General features: G+C 46.1%; 1 long non-coding RNA gene across 1 annotated transcript; it reads right to left on the minus strand.

Annotated features, from left to right (window-relative positions):
* Window positions 1-4,970: 4,970 nt before the first annotated feature.
* LOC119359384 lies at window positions 4,971-5,990 on the minus strand. Its single transcript, XR_005172502.1, has 3 exons — window positions 5,793-5,990; window positions 5,495-5,707; window positions 4,971-5,024 (listed from the first exon to the last, which is right to left on the minus strand). It is a non-coding gene; the product is annotated as an uncharacterized LOC119359384 (long non-coding RNA).
* Window positions 5,991-7,130: the final 1,140 nt, after the last annotated feature.

Below are 7,130 nucleotides of genomic sequence, written 5' to 3' on the forward strand. Positions count from 1 at the left end.
TCATTTAATGCGTCAGCATGACATCACCTTGACGTCATCAGGTCAACAGGGCAGGTTCAGGTCAAACCTGACCAGTGGGGTCCACTGGTCAGTGACACAACTAATTAACCAAGTTAATTAGCCTTAAGTTAATTCTAACTAAACTGTTTGTGGGGCCGGGGCCCACTGGTCAGCGACTAATCAGCTAACTAACCTAGGTTAATTAGTGTTAAACTAATACTAACTAAAATGTCAGGGGGGGTGGCCCACACGTCAGTGACACACGGGGAAGGTCAAACCTGGGTCAACTCGCCGGAGTTGACCCGCGGCTCGTCGCCGGCGGAGCCAGAGACGGCGGAGGGGTGCGGTTTCCCTCCTCCGGCGACCAAATGGCCGGCGGAGGGCGTCTACGTGACGCAGGCACTCGTCCTCGTCGAGTAGTGGCAGCGGCTGGGCCTAAGATGGCCGGAGTCGTCACCGGTATCGACCGTGGCGGTCGCCGGAGCTCGGGCGAGCTCGGGGTCGATGCTACGGTGGCCGGGGAGGCTCGTGCGAGGCACCTACGTGTTCTAGGCAGCGCGGGGAGGAAGCTGAGCACGACAGCCGGGCCACTAGGTGGCCGGAGGCACGTCGGCGGCGATCACAGGCGGCGGCAGGTTTCGGTCATCAAGGGGGCGACGGCTACGGCAATCAAACGAAGAGGGAAAGAGGGGGAAACGGTGGCGGAGCTCACAGGGGTTGCGATGGTGGCCTCGGGGAGCTCGGGGAGGCGTCGGAGGCGGCGAATCGACAGCGGCGGTCCTCGGTGGCCGAGGAGGGGGAAAACGTCGGGACGGCGCTTCGGGGCTTCTCCGGTCGCGTGAGCCGACGGGGAGGTCGAGGGAGGCACTGCGGAGCTCAGGAGCGCGTCGGGGAGGAGAGGGGGTGGCGGTGGCCGCGAGGAAGCTTGTCGGTGGCGGCGGCTCCGTTCGGTCCGGGCGAGAGAGAGGGAACAGAGGAGAGATGGGGACGAGGGAGTGAGCGGGAGGGTTCCAGGGGTCGAGGCGGCGCCGAGGAGAAGGCGTGAGGCGTCGTGGTGGCCTCAGGCGAAGCAGACGAGCAAGGTGGTGGCGTGGCGAGCTCGGGCGCGTGCGCCGAGTCCCTCCTCTGCCTACTGGCGCGAGGAGGAAGGCGACAGGGAGGAGGAGGTGGGCTGGGCCGCACAGTGCTGGACCAGCACAGGAGCTGGGCCGGCTCTGGTGGGCTGCACGGGTAAGGCCAGGTAGGCTTTCTGCTCTGTTTTACTTAAATTCTGTTCTGTTTTTCTTTTATTTAATTCTTTTGCCACTGTTTTGAATTAAAAATAATTCAAACAATGCCAAAAACTCCTCTGAATATGTTATATTGCTAGATGGATTTTTTCCAAAAGCTTATAAAATATTTCAGGGGTATTTGAAATTATATTCTAATTATATGAATATAATTCAAATTCAAATAGTTAATGAATTAAATCCAAAGTCCCAAAAATAATTCCTTAAAAATGTTCAATATTTTGGTTGGGGCCAGAACCCTTACCAAAAATTATCAAACATTTAAGAAGAGCATTTTGGAGCAATGAATGAGATTTCTAGGGTTTTTGCCCTTCTTTTATTTAGGGTTTTGAGGCTTCCAATTTCCCTCAGTTCAAGTTTCAGAATTTAAACATGATGCACACATGAAGCTAGCCTAGAGCATTACCAGAAGCTAGGGATGTGACAAAATGCCATCAAGACCATCCACTGAAGAAAAAATCATGTTTGATGTGCTTCTTCAGTCGCGCCGCCAGCCCCATCTTTAATCCAGTTTGCTCCATTCCCCAACCGGCAACACAGGACAGAAGTTTGTTTCCCCCTCGTGCCTGCCGGGGGATTGAAGAAGCGGGGCCTCGAATCCAACACCGGTGATGGCTGCTTGTCCAAGTGATTTTCAGATAAGAAACTGTATGTTTCAAAGGCAGAGGATTTAAATCAACAGGCACTTTTCAAACATGGATAACAGAATGTTGGAAATTTTATTCATGGTAAAAAATGGAACTAACAACAAGTTAACATCATGCTGATCAACATTCATGTATAGCACATCTTCATATGATGCAAAGTCAAAAAGATATGCTATTTTCAAAATGGCAAGACCATGTTGAGTGTGCGAAAAACTGGGTAAACTAGGGAGGAAATTTTGGCAAGTGTTAGATATTTTTCAACTGCACCAGTTGGAATCGAACCCAGGAAGTACAACTTTTAGGTGAGAGGGCTAGTGCGGTATGTTCGAAAGAATGAAGACGTCTTCCCCGGCTCCGGTTCTTTTTCCTCCATGTGTGTTCGGCGTGGCGCAGCCGTATGCCATTTTCAACATGCTCAACAAACGAGAGGAATCCGGAGAGGACTGTACACCGAGAGACTGACAGTGGGGACCCACCAGGTCCAAGCCATACGCAAGCAAGTGCCCCATTGGAAAAAATCCCTCCTAATTATATAATGACGTTGGGGCTAACGGGTTTGTCAACCTGAATCAATAAATGAAATAAATTTCCAATGATGACTATCATCGGGGAGCTTTTTTAGGGGTATCGAGGATTCTTTTTTTGTCGTTGTGGGAAAGGGGTATTGGGGATCTAGCTGGTATCATTTTTTTCTAGAGGGCGGACAAGTATCACCTAGGCCTAGGTTTTGTTTTTTAACATGCGTAGCCCACGACATACCGAGACAGTGGTTTCAACTTATTTTTTGAGGTCCATCATGCACATACCGGCCTATGGGCCTCCCAGTGTAGGTTTTACTTTTTCTTAAAGATCGGCAGCCCAATGTATTAAAATAAAACGCAGATCTCTATTCTATTTATCTATATATAAGAATAATAATGTTGTGTCCAATTTATGTTTTCCCTTCTAACCACATTATATATATTTATATTATTACTATTATCATATATTTAATAGAGACTTATATATACATTATAAAAACAACCCACGTCTTATTAAGTTATAGAAGTAAACGTTAAACAGAAGTTGGCAAGGAAAATCCTGGTTGTTTTTGACTCACAGGCAAGGAAAATCCCGATGATTGCATACAAAAGCTTGCGAAGATTTTAAGGACCAATGTAATAATAACCTGCTCATGTTTATTTTGAGAAATAACTTGCTAATTTGTTAATTATATATATATATATATATAATGTGTCACTCCGGTTTATTTTTTATATTAATTGCTCCTTCTAACCTAACATTATATATAGAACAAGCTCGACTAATTTGTGTATTTCAAGAAAGTGCAAATGGGCTGGGATTTCTTAGAAAATATTAAATGGGCCACATTGATGTGAAATTATTTGTTCACCCAGCCCAGCAAACGGACTGTAAATTCTAGAAAACATGGGTTAAATATATGCCATATTTTTGCAGGCTGACATGTGGGCCAATAGGTTGAAGCCTACGCAATGCATTGTCAACTTGGTCAACAAATGATTATGACATCCACAGCCATTGGATTTATATCCAACGCCTGACATGCACCTTCAATCTCTCGTCTTCTTCCTCCAGCGTCGTCGGGACAGCCTGCTCCGGCCTCCGCAAGCACACAGCCTTCAACAACAAATAATGTTTTCTCCCCCTGACAACTGGGATCCACTAGCTACATCTTCACACGCAAGGAAGTGCGTCCTTATTACGGGCAAAAAAATGACCCCCCTAACAGCTGGGACCCAGCAGCTATATCTTCCCACACAAGGAAGTGCGTCCTTATCTATAATGACCAAACCTCGAAGGATTTGAGTCTCTGTGCTTACCGTGCTAGTCCCTGGATCGAACTCGCTAGCACACACAGTATAGATGAATACCAGAATAGCAAGTGCATCATTTATTACATCGTATAATCCAGAATATATAAAATAAAACAATCTGCATAGCACTTGGCTAGCTTTATTCAATCAAACAGCGGAAAGTAGAAGAAAATAACGATGAGTCCCATCATAGCCCACTGGCGATGCTGAGTGCAGACTAGTGACCCTAACGGTACCTTACTCTTCGTCTGAGTATCCTGCAACATGAGACGTTGCAGCCATATAGGTCAATACTTGGAATGTATTGGCAAGTTACACAGGAGTAATAATAAAGCAGACCTACATGTACATGCATAGTATATGAAAAGGAAGGCTTGAGGGTTTATTTTTGCAGAAAGCTGATTTTGTCCTCATAACTACCTAATAGTCAAATTTTTATTTAGTTCTTTTATTACTACAATTAAATACACAAGGTTGAGTTTGCAAAATCAACTCCAACCTACCCTTTATTAAGTTTTCCCACAAATATTATTAAGTGTCACATTTCTCAAGATCATCCAACAACTGCAATGGCATAGTCGCTCAAAGTTAGCCATAACCGGGGGCACGGCTAATCATGATTAGTTTTTAATACTCTGCAGAGTTTAGTACGCTTTACCCACTGGACCCAACTCGAAGATTGAGATGAAGTCTTTCAGAAGCAGTCCCCTAGTCCCAACAGGAGGCCCATCCCAACTATTATATCTACATCTGCTGGCACATCCGGGTAAGGGTTCCACAACTGATAAACTAAGCCAGAGCCCACTTAGCCAGTGGTAGCACATGGAAGCTACTAGTCACTAAGTCTGTCTGATATTTTTGAGACTGGGCGGCCGTCCACTTACATTCAGAGGGTATAAACCATGATGTTCTTGAAACCACCCTAGCAATACCGATTCCGCCCAGAGGTGAATTAAATCCTGAGTTACTAGTCAAATTATTATATATATAGTCCTCACATAAGCTCAATGAATGCCCGAACCACCCCCGTCTACAAAGCATAGCAACTACAACTACCACGATCTGCAGTGACGGGAGATAGCTCAACAATATAGCAAAGTAATATAGTAATCCTATACATGCATATATTCATAGTGTGATATAACTACATGCATATAAAACAATAGGTAAAAGATAATCAACATGTAACTTGCCTTGGTTCTGGTTCAGAAATTCACACTCCTGACAATAGTTCGCGTCGCACTCTGGACAATCTACACGTTTCACACAATTCAACAAATCAATCACCGAAACACAAATAGAACCAAAACAAAACCAACAGCAAGAAAACAATTTTTAAAACTCAACAACACAAGTTTAACAGCACCTAAAATTGCACCATGGTCACAACGCAAAAAGAATCACTCGATTCTGATAAACGGTTTGAAAGATACGGCCTCCGCAAGATTTAATTCAAATTCAAACGAATTCAAATTTGAACAGTGCAAGCATGTGAGATTTTGGTACTGTGATAAACTACTGGTATATGTGAGTGCATAGGAAAAATAATCACCTAAATTGAGTATATAGACTAAAAGATATAGCTAAAAGACTTTAGAGAACAAATCTGGAAAGAAAAACAAAAACAACAGAAAACTCATGCATTGTTCGTGCGTGTACTGTAGCCGGTTGCCACATGGCAGCACGTGATTGGCTGGAGGACCTCCTGTGCGTGCGTGCTCACCGAAAGGACGACGATGGCGGTCTCGGGCGTTAGTGGCGGCGCTTCTCCAGCGGTGCTCCCGTGAAGATGAGGTGACGGGCAGGTGCGGTGTTGAGCGGCGGAGGTGGTGGTAGCTCAAACGACGGCGGGGACTCCATCTATAGGTAATGGTGACAACGTGAACCGAGGGGCTCTGGCGGCGTCGAGCATCGGTGGCGACGTCATTCTGGAGCACTGCAAGTTACCCCGGGATGTCAAATGAGCGGTCAACTGAGAGGAGGACCGAGAGGAACGAGCAGAGCGGACGGGGTGATCTTACGGTGTCGGAAAAAGGCGGTGAACGACGAAGAACTCCAAGCCCCGGGGCGAGATCCGTTTCGTCCTAGCTGGAGCGTGCGGCAGCTTGGAAGAACGACGAGTGGATGCGGGGTTTCCCTGGGTCTTCTGCTTGCACACGGCGACTCGGGAGTGCTCGAGGTGGACCAGGGGCGCGGGGCGAACCGGCTCGGCCTCGGCGTGCGTGCGTGCGTGCGGCGCATGGTGTCCGACTTGGTGGAGGGGACGAGCAGGGTGCGGGACCCGCTGTCAGCAGCTGGGGGCGAGGGGTGGATCAGGCACGGGTCGGGTGCGAGCGAGCGGGCGTATCGCTTCGCTAGGTTTCGCGGGTTGCGGCTGTTGCGCACTGGGCCACGGGCGGTGGCGGCTAGCTGGGCCGCGCGGTGCGCTGCGCTACGAATTTCCTTTTTTTAAACACAAAATCCAGCAGCAAAAATAAATAAAATAACATACACAACATAAAATCTAAATAAAAATACCTAGACACACAGTAAAATCTATACTACTAATATAAACTACAGGAACACTAGTTCCTCACCTAATGCAATTTTAGAAATTCATTTTGATGCAAAAGGCCACACAAACTATAAAATAACACACAATTAAAATATTTTGGAGATTGCAAAAATTACCAGAAGATATCAGATGAACTGGAAATAATATTCTGCACATTATGAACATTTTTAAAACAGGGGAGAAGTCATGTTATCTCCACTCCAATAAATTGCCTTTAGTTTCATAATGAAGAGAATATTTAAGAAAAGCAAATAATGCATGGAAAAGTATGAGATGCATACGAATGATCTATTAACATCCAAATTGGGAAAATTGGGATGTTACAAACCTACCCCCCTTAAGATGAATCTCGCCCTCGAGATTTGGGCTGGCTAGCAAATAGGTGTGCGTGATCCTGCCTGAGATCCTCCTCTCGTTCCCACGTAGCTTCCTCCTCTGTATGATGATCCCACTGAACCTTGCATAACTTGATTGTCTTGGTGTGAGTAACTCTCTTTGCTGTCTCCAAAATCTTAACTGGTTTCTCCTCATATGTCAAATCACTCTCCAACTAAAGTGCCTCAAGTGGCACCGTGTCCCTCAATGGAACATCCATCATCTCTGCATGGCACTTCTTCAACTGAGATAGATGAAACACATTATGAACTCCAGACAAAGATTCTGGCAACTCCAGCTGATAAGCTACCTCTCCTCTACACTCCAAGATCTTGTAAGGCCCCACAAAATGTGGTGCTAACTTACCTTTGACTCCAAACCTCTTAATTCCACGAAGTGGTGAAACTCTAAGGTATGCACGGTCTCCTGC

The sequence above is a fragment of the Triticum dicoccoides genome, chromosome 2A, assembly GCF_002162155.2.
Source record: "Triticum dicoccoides isolate Atlit2015 ecotype Zavitan chromosome 2A, WEW_v2.0, whole genome shotgun sequence".
Lineage (NCBI taxonomy): Eukaryota > Viridiplantae > Streptophyta > Magnoliopsida > Poales > Poaceae > Triticum > Triticum dicoccoides.